Source organism: Bos indicus, chromosome 18 (assembly GCF_029378745.1).
Source record: "Bos indicus isolate NIAB-ARS_2022 breed Sahiwal x Tharparkar chromosome 18, NIAB-ARS_B.indTharparkar_mat_pri_1.0, whole genome shotgun sequence".
NCBI classification, from domain to species: domain Eukaryota; kingdom Metazoa; phylum Chordata; class Mammalia; order Artiodactyla; family Bovidae; genus Bos; species Bos indicus.
Window position 1 is genome coordinate 50,082,192 of NC_091777.1, and position 21,501 is coordinate 50,103,692.

At 41.5% G+C, this 21,501-nt stretch overlaps 1 long non-coding RNA gene across 2 annotated transcripts; it reads right to left on the reverse strand.

Moving 5' to 3' along the window:
- Window positions 1–507: 507 nt before the first annotated feature.
- LOC139177116 (uncharacterized) lies at window positions 508–21,500 on the reverse strand. 2 transcript variants are annotated; one of them, XR_011561556.1, is made up of 4 exons: window positions 21,368–21,500; window positions 3,785–3,904; window positions 1,199–1,318; window positions 508–708 (listed from the first exon to the last, which is right to left on the reverse strand). It is a non-coding gene; the product is annotated as an uncharacterized lncRNA (long non-coding RNA). The 2 variants fall into 2 exon arrangements; XR_011561555.1 differs by having other exon boundaries at window positions 508–1,318.
- Between the last annotated feature and the right edge of the window lies 1 nt (window position 21,501).

The following is a 21,501-nucleotide window of genomic DNA, read 5'->3' on the forward strand; positions in this document are numbered from 1 at the left end:
TTGCAGGAGGGTTCTTTACTGCTGAGCCACCTGGGAAGCCCAAGGACTGGCATATTTGTCTGCAGTGGCCATCAGCATAGATGTCTTTCTATAATTAGGACAAGTACCCCAAAATTGGATAGTTGTTCAACATGCTGAGTCCTTTAAATGAGATAAATCATCTCATTTAATTCTGAAAACAACACTATGACTCAGATAACTATCAGTATCTCGTTTTTAAATAAAACATTTTTATAAAATATTGATATTTATTTATTTTGCTGTGCCAGGTCTTAGTTATGGCATTTGGGATCTCCAGTTTTCGTTGCAGTATGTGGGATCCTTTTTAGTTGCAGCACGTGGGATCTAATCCGGAACCCCTGCACTGGGATGGTGGCCACTGGACCACCAAGAAAGTCCCTAGCATCTCATTTTAAACCTAAGAAAACAAAGTCTGAGAGGTTGGGTAATTTGCCCACAATGACTAAGACAGAAAAACATAAGCCAAGAGCTAAACTTAGGCTTACATATTGCTGAGAACCATCCTTTACTGATGTGAGAGACTATGACGAACAGGATGGATCTGTAAGTTTCCTTCATTCATCTCACAGGTAGCTGGGTCCCTGTGTTCAGCATTCAGGGTAGAGTGATGAACAACTCAGGCCAGGCTCTTGCAGCACGGGAGTCACATTCTATCAGAAGGACAGCAGCAACTGAGAAGTCAGCCCACTATGATGAAAGGGATGATGAACATTAAGAGAGAGAGGTGAGAGGGAGTGGACGGGATGGGGAGGAGACTTTTTGAAGCAATATGTGGTTCTGAACTTGAAAGCCCACTGCCCTCCAAAGAGTGTCATAACCAAATTCATCATGTTCCCTATCTTTTGTTTCCCTTGGTAATTCCCCCAACACAAGCTCCTCTTGTTCTCTCAGGTTCTCTCATCTCCATCATTCTCTGTGCTGTCCTCTGCTCTACCCGCTCCTGCCTCCCTCCATCCTTCCCAAATTCTGCCACTGCAACCCCTGTTAGCCTTTCACTCCATGTTCCCTCAGACTCTACCTTAACTAACACCAGATCCTTCTCCAGAGATACTCCCCACAATCTTTACTGAAGGCGCTTCATCCACCCGCTCGCGAAACACCTCAAGGTCTGGAGGAGGAGAGGGGAGTAATCAGGATATGCTACGGAAACAAATGAACCCAAATCCCAGTGACTCACATAAAGGTAGAGACTCCTTCATGTGCCATGTCCAACCTGGGTGGCCCAAGTTCTTCTCCACATGCTCCTTCCTTCACCCAGACTGATGGAGCAGTGTCTAAAACACCACCAATCTCCTAGCTGAGGGAAAAGAGATGTGAACAGCTGTGAGCTGGCTCTTGGAGTTTCAGCTCAAAAGAGATATACATTGATGTGTTCACATTTCATTGGCTAAAGCAGGTCATGTGGCCAAGCTTGATATTAAGTATCTTTAGACTCTGCTATCCCTTAGCAACTTAATGCTGTTTCCAGATATTATTAATCTTTCCCCACACTCTTTTTTTAAATCTTGTTGTTGTTCTTCATTAGCTAAGTCATGTCCGACTCTTTGTGACCCCATGGACTGCAGCTCGCCAGGCTTCCCTGTCCTTCACCATGTCCCAGAGCTTGCTCAAATTCATGTCCACTGAGTCAGTGATGCCATCCAACCATCTTGTCCTCTGTCATCCCCTTTTCCTCCTGTCTTCAATCTTTCCCAGCATCAGGGTCTTTTTCAATGAGTCAGCTCTTCGCATCAGGTACCCAAAGTATTTAAGCTTCAGCATCAGTCTTTCCAACTCTCACATCCATACATGACTACTGGAAAAACCATAGCTTTGACTATATGGACCTTTATTGGCAAAGTAATGTCTCTGCTTTTTAATATGCTGTCTAGGTTCATCCAAGTTTTTTTTAATCTATTTATTTTATTTTTGGCTGTGCTGGGTCTTTGTCATTGTGCATGGGTTTTCTTTGGTTGTGGCAAGCAGGGGCTACTCTTTTTTAATAATTTCATTTATTTGTTTGTTTTTGGCTATGCTGGGTGTGTGTTGCTCCTCGAGCTTTCTCTAGTTGTGGTGAACAGGGGCTACTCTTTAGTTGAGGTGGGCAGGCTTCTCACTGCAGTGGCTTCTCTTGCTGTAGTACATGTGCTCTACAGCGTGCAGGCTCAGTAGTCATGGAGCACAGGTTTAGTCGCCCTGTGGCACGTGGGAGCTTCCCAGACCAGGGATCAGGCCCATGTGCCCTGCATTGCCAGATGGATTCTTAACCATGGGATATCAGGGAAGCCCCTCCTTCTCCATGCTCTTAAAAAAAGTTCCTTCTTCCCCTTGACAGACCTCCTAGAGTAACAGCTAGATCCTCTTCTCTCTTCTCTTCTGATTCCTTAGTCTCCCTAGAAATCTGAGAATCACACTTAGCTCCTCCCACTCCCTCATTCCATATCAGACCCTTTAGAATGTTCCAGAGGTTCAAAATCTATCACTTCTCTCATTCCCCACTGAATCTACCCTCTTCCAAATCACCATCATCTCTCACCTGTACTACTGAGTTGCCCTAAAAGTTCATTCAAGTTTTTCCATAAGCTGTTGCTGAATACAACAGCAACCTTTCAAATCTTACTCCACAGTTCATGCATGACCTAGTTGTTGCTCCCCAGCCTAATCCTTCTGTAGATTCCCATGTCCTTCAGGGAGAGTCTAAAATCCTTGCTGTTCATTTTGTTCAGTCACTAAGTCATGTCTGACTCTTTGCAATTCCATGTAAACCACATATTACTGCAAGCCCTATTTTCCCATTCCATAGGTTGTCTTTTCCGGTTTTGCTTGCTTGTTTATTTACAATTACCTTTGCTGTGCAAAAGTTTGTAAGTTTGATTAGGTCTCATTTGTTTGTTTTTATTTGGACCATAAAGAAGGCTAAGTGATGAAGAATTGATGCTTTTGAACTGTGATGTTAGAGCAGACTCTAGAGAGTCCCTTGGACTGCAAGATCAAACCAGTCAACCCTAGAGGAAACTGATCCTGAATATTCATTGGAAGGCAAATATTATGGCCACCTGATGCGAAGAGCCAACTCACTGGAAAAGACCTTGATGCTGATAAAGATTGAAGGCAAGATGAGAAGGGGATGACAGAGAATGAGATGATTGGATGGCATCACCGACTCAATGGACATGAGCTTGAGCAAGCTCTGGAAGATGGTGAAGGACAGGGAAGCCTGGCGTGCTGCAGTCCATGGGGTTGCAGAGTCAGACACGACTGAGCAACTGAACAGCAATAATAATATGTCAGAGAATGTTTTGCATATACTTTCTTCTAGGAGTTCTATGGTGTCACATCTTAGGTTTAAGTTTTTAAGCCATTTGGTGAAACACTCACTCTGTGAGCACTTGCTCTCCCAGATCTGGAACTGGATGAAGGCAGAGACTGCCACGTGCCCAACACATTGACCATGCTCAGGAAATATTTTTCCAATGAGAGAATGAGTTTGTCATACATGAAGTCAGGGGAAGGGAAATAGTAAAGGTGACTAGATGCAATTATATATGAGTGAATCAGCTTCCCAAGATAATCAAGAGAGGCAGAGGAGGGCTGGGACGCTTGCGCCACTTCTGATTCACTTAGTCCTGAACTCATCGGACATCACTCCCTTCCTGCATTTCCCTCTGTGTTTCTAGACCTCAGAAAATGCTTTCCTCACCCACACTTATTCAGAGAATCTGGTTTCAAGCCTGAGAGAGTGTTCCCGTCCCTCGTCCCCCTCCCTAGCTCCTGCTGTTCTCACCTCTCCCCCAGTTCTCCTTCTCCGCACATCCCACAGGTCCTCTAAGCCAAGGCATCTGCAGAGTCTGAAGCATCCCCGAGATGCTGCCCGTCCTCAGCTTCATTCCTGAGCAGAAGGGCCCTGGAAAAAGAAACATGATGCATGAGTGAGACACATCCCAGGCCTGGGCAGAAGTCTCTCTGCCAAACCGGCCGCGTAATGGGCGTGATGGGAACAGCTTGGTGTTTTGGGGTTTTGTTTATTTATTTGGTTAGCTTTTGCTTTTTCTTTCCTTTTTTTTTGTTTGTTGTTGTTGTTGTTGTTTGTTTTTTGGAATAGCCTTGACAAGGCCCCTGTGTCAAATCATAGTTTCTTCCCTCGAGGCCAAGATGGTGCCTGAAATCATAGCATCAGAGACGCTAGGACTAGCCTTCTGGGACAGTCATAACAACGTACCACAGGCTGGGTGGCTTAAACAATAGAAATTCATTTCTCATGGTTCCAGAGGCAAATACCCAAGAGCAGGGTGAGGGTGGGTGTGGCTTCTTCTGAGCCTCTCTCCTTGCCTTGTAGATGACTGCCTTCTTTCCCCTGCGGACACACACCCCTGATGTTTCTTTGTGTGTCCAAATTTCCTCTTCATGTAAGGACTCCAATCATGATTGAATTAGGACCCATCTAATGGCCTCATTTTCACCTAATCACCTCTTTAAAGGTCCTATCTCCAAAGAAAGTCATTTCAAGGTATTGAGGATTAGGGCTTCAACACATGAATTTGGGGGTAGGGATGGAAGGGAGACAGTTCAGCCCATAAGAGACATTCCTTGGTTTTAGGATATTAACAGTCCTTCAGGGACTTCCCAGTTGGCCCAGTGGTTAAGAATCACTTGCCTATGCAGGGAATATGGGTTCAATCCCTGGTCCAGGAAGATTCCACATCCCACAAGGCAACTGTGGAGCCCGTGCACCATAACGACTGAATTCGAGCTCTAGAGCCTGAGAGCCACAGCTACTGAGCCCACATGCTGCAACTGCTGAACCCCAAGCATGAGGAGCCCCCTCACCACAACGAAGAGTAACCCCCTCTTGCCACAATTAGAGAAAGCCCATGCGCAGCAATGAAGACCTAGGGCAACCAAAAATAAACTAATTTTAAAAAACAGAACTTCAGTGTTCTCTGAATAAAAGCAGTAATGATTAGATTAATGAGTAATTGAATTTGCTGTCTGTGAATGCTAGGGACAGGGTATAATTAATTTAAAAATGAATAGGTACAATTAATTGTATGTAAACTAGCACTCTAATTCAATGCCAGTGGGGGAGGCCTAGGGCCCCAGACATTCCCTCTTGGTTTGGCCAGTCTTGAAGGAGAGAGAGTGTGCGTTAAGTACATCCTTAGAGCTCCAGAAACAAGAAAGCATGAATCTAGAAAAGTAAAGATAGCTCTAGACTCGATGCTTTTTCTGGGGTTATCAGCATAAAGCCAGGATGATAAAGGGCCATTTTCAGAGAAGAAAAATCCTGGGACTTAATCAGAGTGAAAGGAAAGATCACAGTTCTAGATATAAAATTCTAGAACCTGAGAGCAAACCCTTGGTTGGTACTTTTTTAAAAGCCCTTCCTCTAAAAAACACGATGGGAATATATGTTTGTCTCTGCCTTCATGATGAGTAAAGCAAGAGAAAAATTTCCCCTGAGAATTTGCAACAGTAAATCCATATTCCTGTGTGTTTAAAGTCTAAATTTGTACTATCTATGTAGCCTGAAAGATGTCCAGACAAAATTTTAGAGTGGTCCCAAGTTGGCTATATCAACCCTGAATATTAATTGGAAGAACTGATGCTGAAGCTGAAGCTCCAATACTTTAGCCATGTGATGGGAAGAGCCAGATCCCTGGAAAAGGCCCTGATGCTGGGAGAGATTGAAGGTGGGAGGAGAAGGGGATGATAGAGGATGAGATGGTTGGGTGGCATCACCGACTCAATGGACATGGGTTTGAGCAAACTCCAAGAGATGGTGAAGGACAGGGAAGCCTGGCATGCTGTAGTCCATGCGGTCTCAAAGAGTCGACATGACTGAGGGGTTGAATAACAACCCAAGCTAGCTATTCCCACAGGTACATGGCAGAAGTAAACACTAACTCTACCCAGGGAAATGCATTTTAAACCCAGGCTTTAAGGAATTTCCACAGATAAAATCCCAAGGAACATGAGTTCCACAAACCTAACAAGCAGAAGTGACAAACCTCAAGAGTCAGACTCAGAGCTGGTATGAATATTAAATTATAAGGTATTGAATACAAGATAAATAAATGTTTTAAGAAATCAAAGATGGTATTTTGAAAATACTGAAGGGAAAAACAGACTCTCAAGACTGGCAAGGAAGATTTGAACAAGGGAAACTATAAATTACATATGTGAACATTTAAAAACCCAGTGGAAAAATGAAATAGATTATATCACCATTGAAAGGAGAAGAAACTATAACACATATATATTTTAAGAAAGTACACAGGGTGCAGCATAGGGAGAAAAAATGATGGATATTAGGAACAATGGGTTAAGAAATATGGAACAGAGTAGGAAGGTCCAACATACATCTAATTTGTGGGTTTTTTTAAAAAAAGATAGGGGCTTCTCTGGTGGTTTCCTGGTAGTAAAGAGTCTGCCTGCCAATGAGGGAGACATGAGTTCAATCCCTGGTAGGAGAAGATCCCACATGCTGTGCCACAACCACCGAGCCTGTGCTCTAGAACCTGGGAGCCACAGCCACTGAAGACCGTACACCCTAGAGCCTGTGCCTTTCAACAAGAGAAGCCACTGCAGTGAGAATCCCGTGCATTACAAGAGAGTAACCCCTGCCTGCTGCAACTAGAGAAAAGCCCGGGCAGCAATGGAGACCCAGCAGAGCCAGAATAAATAAAAAGATAATAGAAGGGAGAGAAGCACATTTGATAATGTCTGGAAATTTTTCAGAACTGATAAGAAAGATTCTTCCTCAAATTCAGGAAACCCAATGAATCCCAAGCAGAATATTTTTTTTAAATATCCACACTAGGTAATTAGTAAACCTTAGCCCACTAGAGAGAATATCATTAGAATAGCCCAAGCATTACTTTTTATTTTTCAATAGCAATAATCCAGAAGATAGTGGAATGAGATCCTCAAAGGGCTAAAATAAAATAACTGTCACACTAGCACTGTATGCCCAGCAAAATACCTTTCAAGAACAAAAAGAAAATGATTGTTTAGACAAACTAAAAAGTAGGAATTAATTCCCAAGATACCCTTTTCAAAAGAATTTCTAAGAGATATACTTTGGGAGGAAGAAAACTAATCCTAGAATGAAGTTCTGAAACACAAGAAAGAATAAGAAAAGAAAAAGTAAACAAAGGCATGAGGGAAACATACCAAAAATATCAAAACTCTACCAAAAGTACAGTAACAATGTCAAATTTTAATGTTTAAAAAAGAACTAAAATCTTGAACAACTTATAAATGGAGAAGATTTTGTGGAATGCACATGATGATATTTTTAGAGTAAGCACGAAAAGAACAGAAAGTAAGTGTAAAACTTTCAGTATAGCATAGAGAGGAAAACGGAAATGGTGGGAGCAGACTCAATCCAAATGAATGCCGGAGGGAGAATAATGGGAAAGGCAAAACAGAAATGGATAATATGACAGGAGGAATTCTGTATCTCCCCTTTTTGGAGAATAGATGAGAGAATCTTTGTGCAAATCAGTTGAAACATGATGTTTATAGTTGTTAAATGGAAGTCTGAATATGTGTAGAAAGATACATATGGGACTTCCCTGGTGGTCCAGTGGCCAAGACTCCATGCTTCCATAGTGGGGGGCATGGGTTGATCCCTGGTCAGGGAACTAAGATCCATTTGCTGCATGGCATGGCCAAAAAAAAAAAAAACATATGTATGGATGCTGAGTAGTCAAAAGGGTGGGTGAACTGCCTTCGTGACTAATTGTTTCTTAGCCCAAACCCACCCTTTCACACTCCACTTTCTGGCTCTGAGGCTGCCAGCTCCCTCTTTGATTCTGCAGAGAGGGAGCACAAGAAAGACAAAAGGCTGGAAGGAGAAAGTACATGTTTCTTCCTGTTTCGCTTGCTGTTCCTGTCAGCATTACTCCAGCAGTAGTTCTTCTCCCTGATGGCAGCAGCTGACTCCTGTCTTTTCCACATTCTCAGTCTCATTTCTGTCTCTGAAACACCGAAACCAGCTGTCCCCTCATCAGAGGACTGGGTTCTGGCTCTACAGGAATATTCCTTCAACCTTCTAGATTCTAATAACCTTATTATAATAACTCTATGATGTTCACATCATAGTAAACAGGGCTTTCCTGGTGGCTCAGTGGTAAAGAATCTGCCTGCCAAAGTAGGAGATTCGGGTTTGATCCTTGGGTTGGGAAAATCCCCTGGAGAAGGGAATGGCAACCCACTCCAGTATTCTTGCTTGGAGAATCCTATGGACAGAGGAGTCTGGCTGGCTCTAGTCCACGGGGTTGAAAAAGAGCTGGACGCAACTTAGGGACTAAGCAACAACAACAGTCACAACTAGAAACCTATTCCCTTTGTTGCCTCAGTCCCGGGGGCTGAATGCCTGCATCTGTTATCTCTGATTAATACAACGTCCCCATTTTGTCATCTCAACATCTATTTCACCAACTCAGCCAATTCCTTATATTAAATTCTCTCTGTTAAAATAACTGGTACAGTTTCTGTTTTTCTGACCAAACCCTAGTTAGTATTGTCTCCTGTAGCTATATGACCAAATTTTGGCCAGTGGAATAAGAGCAGATGTAAGGTAGGTAACTTCTGGGTCTTGTCTTTAAAATGAAGCTAATTATTCCATACTTCTGCCTTCTGTCTTCTGATACAGGGGAACAGATTTAGTGACCCTAAGATGGCTTTACCCATATGAGCCAGGATGATGCCTCGAGCGAAGCAGTAAGATAGCTGGGACCTGATGACCTCTTGGGGTGGGGCCACCCACCTACTCTGGGACATTTTGTGAAATAAATGTCTTCTGAGGCAGCGTGTTCTAGACTCTCTTTATTATACCATAGTCATTCATCCTAGTGTAAATGGCTCTAAACACCAAAAACACAGGATCCCCAAAACTTAAATAATATAATACAAATAACTCTCGGCTTAGAAAATAAAACACAGGAATTTCCTAGTGGTCCAGTAGTTAAGAATCTGCCTGTCAATGCAGGGAACATGGGCTTGATCCCTGGGCCAGGAAGATTTCACATGGCATGATGCAATTAAGCCTATGCACCACAACTACTGAGCCTGAGCTCCAGCACACGAGCACCGCAGCTGCTGAAGCCAGCATGTCTCAGAGCTAGCGCTCTGCAAAAGGACAAGCTGCTGCAGTCAGAAGACCGTGCACCGCAACTAGAGAGTAGCCTCTGTTCTGTGCAACTAGAGAAAGCCCATACACAGCAACAAAGACTCAGTGCGGCCAAAAATAAATGAAATAAATCCTATAACTGAATGGCAATAAAAGCGCTACGAAAGCAAAGTTTCAAGGGTAACTCGTTGCTTTGAACATTTTTATCAAAAGACTGAAAACAAATGGAGGAAGCCTCAGCTTAGAACTTAAATATGAAACAACAGAGGAAAATCCAAAAAGGAAAAAGAAAATGATTTAAAGGCTGAAATTGATAGAGTGAAAACACAGAGAAGACCAAGAATAAAAAAAAGCTCAAAACTTGGCAATTTGAAATTCTAATAAGATAGAAATGCTTCAGGCAAGACTGATAGAAAAAAGAAAGATGCAAATAAAAACAAAATGCATAACTTAAAAGGGGGAACTATAGATAGAGATATTTTCAAATGATAAAATAAATTTTTGAACTACATAGACCAGTGCACTTGAAAATCTTGACAAAACAGACAAATTTCCACAAGAATAGAAAACGCCAATACTGAAATAGGAAACAGGAAACTCTGAAGAGACCAACAGCCATTAAAGAAACTTTAGTTAAAAGAACTGATGCTGAAGCTGAAACTCCAGTACTTTGGCCACCTCATGCGAAGAGCTGACTCATTTGAAAAGACCCTGATGCTGGGAAAGATTAAGGGCAGGCGGAGAAGGGGACAACAGAGGATAAGATGGTTGGATGACATCACCGACTCAATGGACATGAGTTTGGGTAAACTCTGGGAGTTGGTGATGGACAGGGAGGCCTGGTCTCAAAGAGTCGGACACAACTGAGCGACTGAACTAAACTGAACTGATATGATAGTAAACAACTAGAAACTCTAACAAAAATAAGATCCCATTCAGAACAGTAACAAAATTTAAAGGTAATCTAGGAATTCATCTGTCAATCCACAAGATGTTTATGAAGAAACAAAATTTAGGGAATTCCCTGGCAGTCTAATGGTTAGAACTCCGAGCTTTCACTGCTGAGTACTTGGATTCAATCCCTGGTCTGGGAATTAAGATCCCAGAAGTCACGTGGCATGGCCAAAAAAGAAAATAATAATAATGTTATTAAAGGAAACAGAAGAAATCTAACAAGGGGAGATGTACCATGTTCGTGAATGCAACAATTTAATATTATTAAGATGTTTCTTCTATCTAAATCGAGCTATAAATTCAACACAAGCCCAAATTCCAAAAAGATTTTTTTAAGAAACAAAATAAATGGATTAAAAAATGTATGTGGAAGAATCAAGACTCACAAACAGATAAGAGGATCTGTATCAAGTAAGATATGCCAAATGGACTTCCTGGTGATCCAGGTGATCCAGTAGCTAAGACTTCATGTCCCCAATCACATGCTGCAACAAAGACCTGCCACAGCCAAACAAATAAATAAAAATAGTTTATCAAAAAGATACCAAAAAGCCAGAGTAAAGAAAGAAAACAAAGGTGGAACGGCACATGGTCAGACAAACTGATCAAAGGAACAGGAAAGAGACATGTGTATATGAAAGACCTTGAGATATTCCAGAATAAGCATCCTAATCAGAAGGGAAGAGATGGGCTGTTAAAGGATAACATCGTGAAAACTGATTCTTTATAAGGAGAAAAGAAAAGTTGGTTCCCTACTTTTCACCACAATACAAAGGTCCAACAAATGGATTAGAGACCTAAACATGAAAGATAATAAGTCTATAAGGCTAGCATATGCCTTTCACAAGGCTGCAGGAACAAGGGACCACAGACTGGGTGGCTTAACACAACAGAAATGTACTGTCTCCCAGTTCTCCAGGCTAGAAGTCGAAAACCGAGGTGTTAAGGGGCCAAGCTCCCTCTGGAATCTGTAGGGGAATCCTTCCTTGCTTTGTCTTAGCTTTGGGTGATTTGCTGGCAATCCTTGCGGTTCCTGGGCTTGCAGCTGCACTGCGGAACTCCAGTCTCAGCCTTTCTCATCACATGGCACTTTTCCCTCTGGGTGTCTGTCTCCAAGTGGCTGTCTTCTTATAAGGACATCAGTCCTATTGGGCTAGGGCCCCGCCCTACTCCAGTATGACCTCATCTTCATTTAATTCATTACATCTGCATCCACTCTGTTTCCAAATAAAAGCACATTCTGGACTACTCGGGGTAAGGATTTCAGCATATCTGTTTTTAAGAGATGTAAGTCAACCCAGAACAGCTAGTAGAAAAATGCAGAATATTTTTATGACTTTGGAGTGAATACAGATGTTTAAACCAAGAAAACAGAAACCATATAATGAGATGGATTTGACTGTATTAAGATTAAAGTTTTCCTGCAAACAAAGACATGATTGAAAAAGTTTAATAAGTGACAAACCAGGAGAACATATTTCTAGCTTCAAAAAAAAATGTGATTAAAATCCAGAATATACAACAAAATCCTGCAAATATTTAAGAATGCATGCATGCATACTCAATCGCTCAGTCAGGAACCCCAATATAAAAATGGGCAAAAGATATGAATAGGCCTATTTCCCTGGTACTCCAGTGGTTAAGAATCTGCCTGACAAAAGTTCCTTCTGGGTAACAAAACACTCATGTATTAGCCAGGAATATAGCCATCCGGAATCAAGATTACATTTCAAAGAATCTCTTGAAGCTAAAAAGCCAGGCAACAATGTTCAGATCCATTGAATACAAGTGGAAGTGATTAGATCACTTCCAGGAAATGTCCTCAAACGGATATGTCATGATTATCTGTCCTTTCTTCCTTTCCTATGTCCAGAATGTGGTCAGGATGGCTGGAGACAAATAAGTCATCTTTGACTACATAGTGATTTGGGGATGGAGGAAACTCATGGTGGAGCCTGAGTCCCTAACACTATGGAGACAAGTCAACCATGAATCATCTTCTTTCCGGGATACAAAAGTAAATGTATATCTTGTTTAACTGAGTGTTATTTGACAAACCACACAACCCAACATAATCCTACCAGAACTCCCCAAAGGAAAATCTTGGCACATCTGGAAAAAGATAGAGGCAGGGATTAAGCACAGGCATGTCCACTATCTCACTCCCTGAAAAATGTTGTCTCAGTCATGGTCATTACTCCGGTTGGAAATCTGAAGAGGGAAATCTGTCTGTCTCTGATCGATCTGAATAATCCAGAAATTTCAGAGTTTATTAATTTCAAGACAAAACTAATCTGAAAGTTGAGTCAAGCACAAAATTATCAGAAATGGCTATATCCATGGTTTTCTCCACCCAGGAAAACAAGCACCTGTCAGAGTAGATTAATCCACAATTAACCTGCAGGTTTGCAATGCGGAGAACTGCTGAAAGTACATATTAGAACTTCTTTCAATATTTGTTTTGACATTTTTATTAAGAGTTTGAGTGAGGAATTAAATTGTAATCAAAAACAGAGATGGCATGATGCCAATAGAACAGTTCATGCCTTGAATAATGGAATCAGAATTACACAACATCAGAACCCCGAGAGGTTTTAAGCTATCATAACTCCCCATTTTACAGCCCAGAAAACTGAGGCTCAGAGTTGTCAACTTGCTTGCCTGGAATCAAGGGTAAAGTTGTTGGTATACCTTCTTTCTACTTTTTCTTTTTGAATGAATGAAAACTATGTCATTAAAAAAAAAAAGGAGAATCTGTCTGATAATGCATGTCCTGGTCCAGGAAGATCCCACATGCCCCAGGATATCTAAGCCCATGCCCCAACTACTGAGCCTGCGCACTAGAGTGGGGAGCTGCAACTACGGAAGCCCGAGTGCCCTACAGCCCGTGCTCTGCAACAAGAGAAGTCACTGCAGTGAGACGCCCATGCAGCGCAACTAGAGGGTAGCCCCTGCTCACCACAACTAGAGAAAGCCCACACGCAGAAATGAATACCCAGTGTAGCCAAATAAATAAAATTTTAAAGATATGAATAGGCAATTAACATAAAAGGAAATCTAACTGGTTAACAAGTCTGAAGAGATGCTCAACTTCCTTCATAATCAGTTAGAAAATTATAACTTTTTTAAACTTTTTATTTTGTATTGCGGTATGGCCAGTTACAACATGACATTTTAAATCTATCAGACTGGTCAAAATTAAAAGGTCAGTGAGGGACTAGTATTAGTGAAGTCATGTAGAATTTGGAACTATCATGCACTTTGGTTAGCATAATTCAGTATGTATATCGTATGATCCAGCAACCCCAATCTTGGTGTATAATCCAGAGAAACTGTCACTCAAATCCCAAAGGATATAAGTACAAGACTCTTAATTGAAGTGCTGTTTGTAGTAGCTAAGAATTCAAGGCAATGTAGGTCTTCTTCATTGGTAGGTGAATAATTAAGGATGGCGAACTAATAAATTAGAGTGCTATGCAGCAAACAGAAGCAATTACCTAGATACACAAACAATATAGAATGCTCTTAAAACAATATTGAGCAAAAAATGTAAAAACAGAAACATAGTTGGTTCAATTTTTATAAATTAAAACCATATACATATACAAAGCACTATACATCTTTTAGAAATACAGACATAAAAGTACTACTATATTTAAAAAAAAAGAAATAAAGACATATCCAAGAACCACAAACACATCAGAAAGTGTGCCTTTGAGGAGGAGGAAGAAATGAAAGTTGGAATGGGAATATGGAGAAAAAAATAACGTAAGAGAATAACTTCATACAAACTACTGTTACAGTGTATCAGAAATGAAACAGCATGGTAAAATCAACTCTCAGAAAAAGAAAAGAAAAAAGAATAATGGAAGAATGAAAAAAGAAGTACCAAGGAAATGTTAAGAAAAAAGTTGCATTAAAAGCAAAACTCATTAGGAAAGACAACAAAGGCTTTTTCATATTGATAAAAGAAATAATTCACTTATGTCATACTAATATCATAAACCCTTATGCTCCTAACAACGTAACTTCAAAATATATGAAGCAAACACTGTTACAGTTAAAAGGAGAAATGAACATAGCCTCACTCATAATAGGAGACTTATTTGCACCTTCCAGAAGCCAACAGATCAGAGGGGGAAAAAAGGAAGGACGTAATAGTTAAGAATTAGATCATTAATAAACTTGTATGGTCAGACCTCTTATCCCAACAACTGGAATGCACATCATTTAAAGACGGAACACAGTCGGGCTCAGCCCCAGGCCGAGGCCAGGTCAGGGCTCCTGCTCGGGGTCCTTGGGCCCCTCGTCGGGGCGCCCGGGGTCCCTATGTACGCACCAAGTTCTTGCAAGGACCGGTCGAAGCTGGGGCCGGAGGGAGGGGACCTTATTTCCTAGGGTCAATTCTCTTGCGGTCTCGGCCTGCTGACCCTTTGACCTCTCACCTACAGGGCCCTTGGCGGCCGTAAACCAGCCGGTCGCCCGAGCTCCGCCCCGTCGCCTCCCGGCCTCATTAGGCCGGCCGGGCTGTAAAGCAGGAATCAGCCGCTGCCTAATCCGGACCTGGGGTCAATGCGAGCCCAAACAATGTGCACAAAGACGGCTTTGGAGCAAGAATTTGGAATATGCATTTAAGTTGTCCTGCTTTGCACTGGAAACCCCTGGGCGATTAAAATAAGCCTGCCTCGTCGTATTTTCTGTCTTTTTTTTATGTGTAGTTCCTGCAAGTCAAAGAGGCCGGAGTCCCTTCTGCAGTTTGGGAACTTGTTTTGAAATAGCCACCAAACAGATTTTTTCCCCTTTTGGGTGAAGTTTCCTTCCAGGCTTCAGCCTCTTCACCCCACCCTCTGACTGGAATAGAGTATTGACATCTTTGAGAGCGCAAAGGAGGTAGATGGTGCTTGCTGTATACTTTATTTTTGATGATGCTTGCTGTATGCTTTATTTTTCCATGCTATAGTTTGAACCCTGAGGTTTGAGCTTTTTCCTGGTTAAATCTCTTGGTACCAAAAGTGTGGAAAATGAAATGTTCATTAACTTGAAAAATCTTTAGCCAATGGATAGGCAGTTTGTCTCTTTGAGAACTGCAGTACCCAGTCTCTAACATTGACTTTAAAATCAAGCTAAAGATGCACTGGTGAACTATCTCCCCTGGATACCTGCAGTGTTCTTTGGGTCATTTGATATGGTAAAACTGTGGTTGATTTTCACAAGAGTTACGTGAATGGAATTTCTATAAAACTGGACGAGTGACAAATTGGTAGAGATCTTTTTGTTTGTTTGAATGATAACTCCAAAGGGCTCTCCCTTTCCCTCTGAGGTGTGGTTTCTACCATCACTCTTGAAATTTACGGCCTGAAAAACACTAAGTTCGTGGAAGCCTTTAAAGGGGGGAGTGTTCAGAACACTTGGACTAATAATAACTTAACACAGGAGCAAAACTTCTTTGAATAAGATTCTTGTTGTCAAAAACCTGTTGAAACTAAAGAAAACATATTTCTTTGAAAATCATCTAATAGAGCAAACAGTTTTGTATATTTTTAATGTGATGGCAGTCCAACCTGTCTACTGATCTGATGAATAGAGAAATGTGAGCTCTATAGTAACTAGAAGAATCAGATCAGATCAGATCAGATCAGTCACTCAGTCGTGTCCGACTCTTTGCGACCCCATGAATCGCAGCACGCCAGGCCTCCCTGTCCATCACCAACTCCCGGAGTTCACTCAGACTCACGTCCATCGAGTCAGTGATGCCATCCAGCCATCTCATCCTCTGTCGTCCCCTTCTCCTCCTGCCCCCAATCCCTCCCAGCATCAGAGTCTTTTCCAATGAGTCAACTCTTCGCATGAGGTGGCCAAAGTACTGGAGTTTCAGCTTTAGCATCATTCCCTCCAAAGAAATCCCAGGGCTGATCTCCTTCAGAATGGACTGGTTGGATCTCCTTGCAGTCCAGGGGACTCTCAAGAGTCTTCTCCAACACCACAGTTCAAAAGCATCAATTCTTCGGCGCTCAGCCTTCTTCACAGTCCAACTCTCACATCCATACATGACCACAGGAAAAACCATAGCCTTGACTAGACGAACCTTTGTTGGCAAAGTAATGTCTCTGCTTTTGAATATGCTATCTAGGTGGGTCATAACTTTCCTTCCAAGGAGTAAGCGTCTTTTAATTTCATGGCTGCAGTCACCATCTGTAGTGATTTTGGAGCCCAGAAAAATAAAGTCTGACACCGTTTCCACTGTTTCCCCATCTATTTCCCATGAAGTGGTGGGACCGGATGCCATGATCTTCGTTTTCTGAATGTTGAGCTTTAAGCCAACTTTTTCACTCTCCACTTTCACTTTCATCAACAGACTTTTGAGTTCCTCTTCACTTTCTGCCATAAGGGTGGTGTCATCTGCATATCTGGGGTTATTGATATTTCTCCCAGCAATCTTGATTCCAGCTTGTGCTTCTTCCAGTCCAGCGTTTCTCATGATGTACTCTGCATATAAATTAAATAAACAGGGTAACAATATACAGCCTTGACGAACTCCTTTGCCTATTTGGAACCAGTCTGTTGTTCCATGTCCAGTTCTAACTGTTGCTTCCTGACCTGCATACAAATTTCTCAAGAGGCAGATCAGGTGGTCTGGTATTCCCATCTCTTTCAGAATTTTCCACAGTTTACTGTGATCCACACAGTCAAAGGCTTTGGCATAGTCAATAAAGCAGAACTAGAAGAATAACCTTCACCAAATGGCAAGTTTCTAATGTTTGTTCTCTGATCGGGTGTGTATGTTTTATTAAAACACAACCTATGTAAAGACCATTTGAGCATAAGATGTTAAAAATAGAAGATTCCATTGTGTTTTATAATAAGCTAGCTTTTAAAACAACATATCCAATAACATTTTATGATATTTTTCTAAGAGTAAATGTAGCTTGTTTTGACCTATCTGCAGTTCACTTTTTGTTTTTTTTTGCCAGTGTTGTCCTGCTTGGTATCTGGGACAGTCTCTAATTCCTGACAGTGAACTTGATACTGATGTTGGTATATAGCAGCCAGCCCTCCATAACACTATCTATCCTAAATTCAGGGTTAATGCCAAACCTACTGTGTAAGAAATGATTTACCGAAGTTTCAAAGAAAACCACATCAATTTGGATGTCTGTTACCTTGAAGTGATCATTTTAAGAGGAGTAGCTTCTTCCCTAGGTATAAAAAGACTATTTTCTTCTTTTGGTGTATTTCATTCTGTATTGAGCAATCATTTGTGAAATGAAAAAGCAAAAAAACACCCCCTCCACACACACAAACCTCCAGCCAATTTAGGATCATAAACATGAAGATGGAGGTGAAGACTAGCCTAATTCAGTGTGTATTATCTCATGCATTGTGTTGACTGTTGAAAATCTCTTTCAAATATCTGCATTCCACATGTAGAACTAAAGTGTTTAAAACTAGAAATATGAATGCTTGTTTTGTTAGTTTCATGTTTGTGTTCAAAAAGCAACATCCAGGATCTCTACAATTGACTTAAATAAAACCATTTAAATTAAAAAAAAAACAAAAACAGAACACTTCCAAAACAAAACCAAAAAATGCTGCATACTAGGTCAAAAACGAAATCTCAATAAATTCCTAGAATTTATGTCATTCAAAATACATTCATTAAATAAAATTAGAAATCAACTACAAAAAGAAAATCAAAGAAAAATCCATTACCTAGATATTAAAAACCACATTTCTAAATAATTTGGGGGTTAATAGGAATTGAAATTACATTTTTTTGGAACTGAATGACAGTGAAAGCACTACATATTAAAACCTGGGGTATACATAATAACAATAAATACTAATGTGGAAAAAATGAATCAACAAGGCAGAAATTAATGAAATAAAATATCCCTCCAAAAAATTAGTAAAAGGGATTATCTTCTACTTATTTTCAGCAAACAAAAAGCTGAAAGCTTTTTAAAGACCAATAAAACTGTAAATTTTGTTTCAAATCTGATCCAGAAAGATAAGAGAAGGAATAAATAAACATCAGGAAAGCCAAAAGAAATATAACTTCGGATCCATATGATTCATCAGAAATAATAAGCATAAAGTTATGCCAATGAATCTGAAATCCCAGCTAAAATACTGTTCTAGGCATATATAAATTACAAAAATGTATTCTGGGAGAAAGTAATAAATTTGAATAAACCAATATCCACAGAAGAGGTTGAAATTGTAGTCAAAGACCTACTAAAAAGGCACCCAATACGAATGCTCTGACACTCAAATTCTACACTCAAATGTCCAAGGGACAGATACCTCTAATGTATCACAAACCATTCCAGAGTGTAAGCAAAGGTAGGTGGCTCCCTCCCGCAAAGCACAGAGCACTGCTAGCTTCCCTTACGTCATAACTGGGCAAGGACAGCGCAAGAAGGAAAACCATGAGTCAGTCAATTCCACTCATGAAAACAAATGCACAGCAACTCTGAATAAAATGGTATTAAATCAAATCCAGCAATAGTGAAAGAAAGGAGGATGATACTACATTAACAACACAAAAGTCATCTGATTATATCAATAAATGTATAGAAAGCATTTAATAAGAGTCAATACCTACTAAAAAAAACCTTCATAGCAATAAGGAATAAATTTTTTAAATGTACTGAAAACATCATACTTGATGAAATCTTAGGGGCATTCTTTTAAAAAGTCTAGAACAAGAACAAGGATTGTCCATTATCATGACTGTCATTCAACACTGTATTGGAACTCTGAACCAAAGAGCGAGGGGTGAGAAATGAGTTATAAAGATTGGAAAAATTAAGCTTTTATTTCTCTCCTGGACACCAGAACCATCTAGCTAGAATAGTGTGGAGAATTATCTGTCAAGCTATTCTAGAATGAATAAGAGTGAGTTCAACAAGGTAGCCAGATCCAAGCTCAGCATTAAAAACAGCAGTAACTGATTAGGAGAGAAAAAAAAAAAAACCTCAGCCATTAGTAAAAAAGTAAAAACAGTCAAGTCCAGCCAGTGAACCAAAAAGCCATGTATAAGATATCCCAGGAAAAAATTGTATGTACACCCAAGAACGGAAGACTCAGTATTACAAAGTAATAGATTCTCCCCAAATTAATAATTATTCATTATATTCCCAACCAAAATCCGAAGGATTTTTTTATGGATTACACAAATGCCACCCCACTCCCCATTCCCATCGCAGAGTCCCCCGGGTTTAGAACCAAGCCAAGTCCTCCTCACCAAAGTCTAGGCATCTGCTTGGAGACCACCTGTTCTGCTGCTCACCTTCTTCGACTTGAATCACCCCATAAACAATTGGTAAACAAAATAAGATGGTAGCATATCACCGTCATATTGGTTAATAGGCAATTTTCTCTAGGAGGCCAATGTTTTGAAGCAATCAGAGGTAAATTTTCTCATAATTAAAGGGGAAGACTTAGTAATAAAAGAAGATATTAAAGGGAAAAGCTGCAACTCTACAAAAATGTGTTCCTTTAGATCCACAATGGATGGTTTAGTGATTTCAAAAACCGTAACATTTATTACAATGATATTGTTCAGTCACAAAGTCCTGTCTGGCTCTTTGCGATCCCATGGATTGCTGCAAACCAGGTTTCTCTGTCCTTCGCTATTCCCCAGAGTTACTCAAACTAATGTCCATTGAGTTGGTGATGCTATTCAACCCTCCCATCCTCTGTTGCCCCCTTCTCCTCTTGCCCTCAATCTTTCCCAGCATCAGGGTCTTTTCCAGTGAGATAGTATGTGCCAAAGCTGTGAAAGCAGGTGAAGAAACTACAACATTTTCCCACATTAAAATAACAGATTAATGAAGACTACATCTTGGATCAGATTTTCTTTTTTTTGGCAGCCCTGGGCAGCTTACAGGGATCTTAGTTCCCTGACACACAGGAAGTATTACTAAGTGCATATGACCTACGGAGATTTAACTGTGATTGTATTTTTATTAGGGTTTCCCAGGTGGCTCAGTGATAAAAGAATCTGCCTGCCAAGGCAGGAGACGTGGGCACCCTCCCTGGGTTGGGAAGATCCCCTGGAGGAGGAAATGACAACCCACTCCCAATATTCTTGCCTGGGAATCCCCTGAACAGAGGCGTCTGGCGGGCTACAGTCCAGGGGGTCAAAAAGAATGGGACGGCTGAGCACATTTTTATTGGAATTCGTTACTGGTTTTGTATAACTCATTATACAGTTACATGTGTTTTCAGCAAGCTGTCCCTAATTCTGTTTTTCCCCATAAAGCCTTTTTATTTTTAACATGCACTGTTTTGCAGAACTACAGGTTTTTCAGGAAAGCATGTATCAGGTTATAGCAGAAAGACATGTCCTCAAGAAGCTGGGGCCTCTCTTGTAACAAGCAACCAATTCTTGAGAATTCCTGAGCTTCCCTCACATGTAGCCAGGAGAGCAGGTACCCTTTTCCCTCTGAGCCGGGAACAATTTCCCAGGAGACTGTGGGGCAGTTCTCTAGGGTTCAGGCACCAGAGCCCGTCATTGTCCTCTTCTCTCCTCCTGCCAGACCCCCACACCAGTCAGGAGAGGCTCAGTGAAAAGATCCAGAATTTTGCTGCTTACAAGCTTTCGGATCTTGAGCAATTCCCAGAACCTCTGCAGGACTGTTTACCCACTCTTTAAATGGGAAGGCATGTTTTTTCCCCCTAATCATTACTGTCGTTGCGGCCGTGGTGGGTTTTCATTTAAAAATCTGCCTTTGATTTTTGCTTTGTCATTTACCTTTGTGACCTTGGACAAGACACTTTACTTCCCTAGGCGTCATCTGTAAAATGGGGCTTTGAGAGCATTTAGTACTGCCGTGTGGGCAGGCACTTAGCAATAAGATGCATATTAAGCCTCAGGAAATTGAAGTTCCCATTATGAAAGGCGGGGATTCTCGAGTTGTGACTGTGGAGGCAGAGGAACCCAGGGCTGGTGGCGAAAGCAGATGTGGCGGTGATTTCCTCAGGGACACTCCACACATCCTCCCAGCCCCGTCTTCCCAGCAGAGGCCTCACGGTCAGCTCGACCCGCGAGCTTGTGGGAGCTCTCTGGGGGGCTGCCTCCCCACAGCTCCGGTCCGGCGTGTAGTCCGAACGGACTACACTTCCCGGCGTGCACCTCGGGTCGGGCCCCCGAGGGGCAGTCCAGCCGTGGGGACCTCGTCCTGGCCGCGTTAGAGGCGCTGGGCAGTAACCACCATTCACGCAGCTCCTACTTTTCCCTTTGCGAAGCGCGTCAGTCACCATCAACCCCACCTTGGGCCGCGGCCCTCGAAGGGACTGTGAGGAGCGCTCGGCCCTTTCCTCCTCTCCTCCTCCAGGGGTCCGGCCCACCGCGTCCCAGGGAGGGTCCGAGGCCAGGCTTATCTACCCGGGAGGATTCCTTCGTC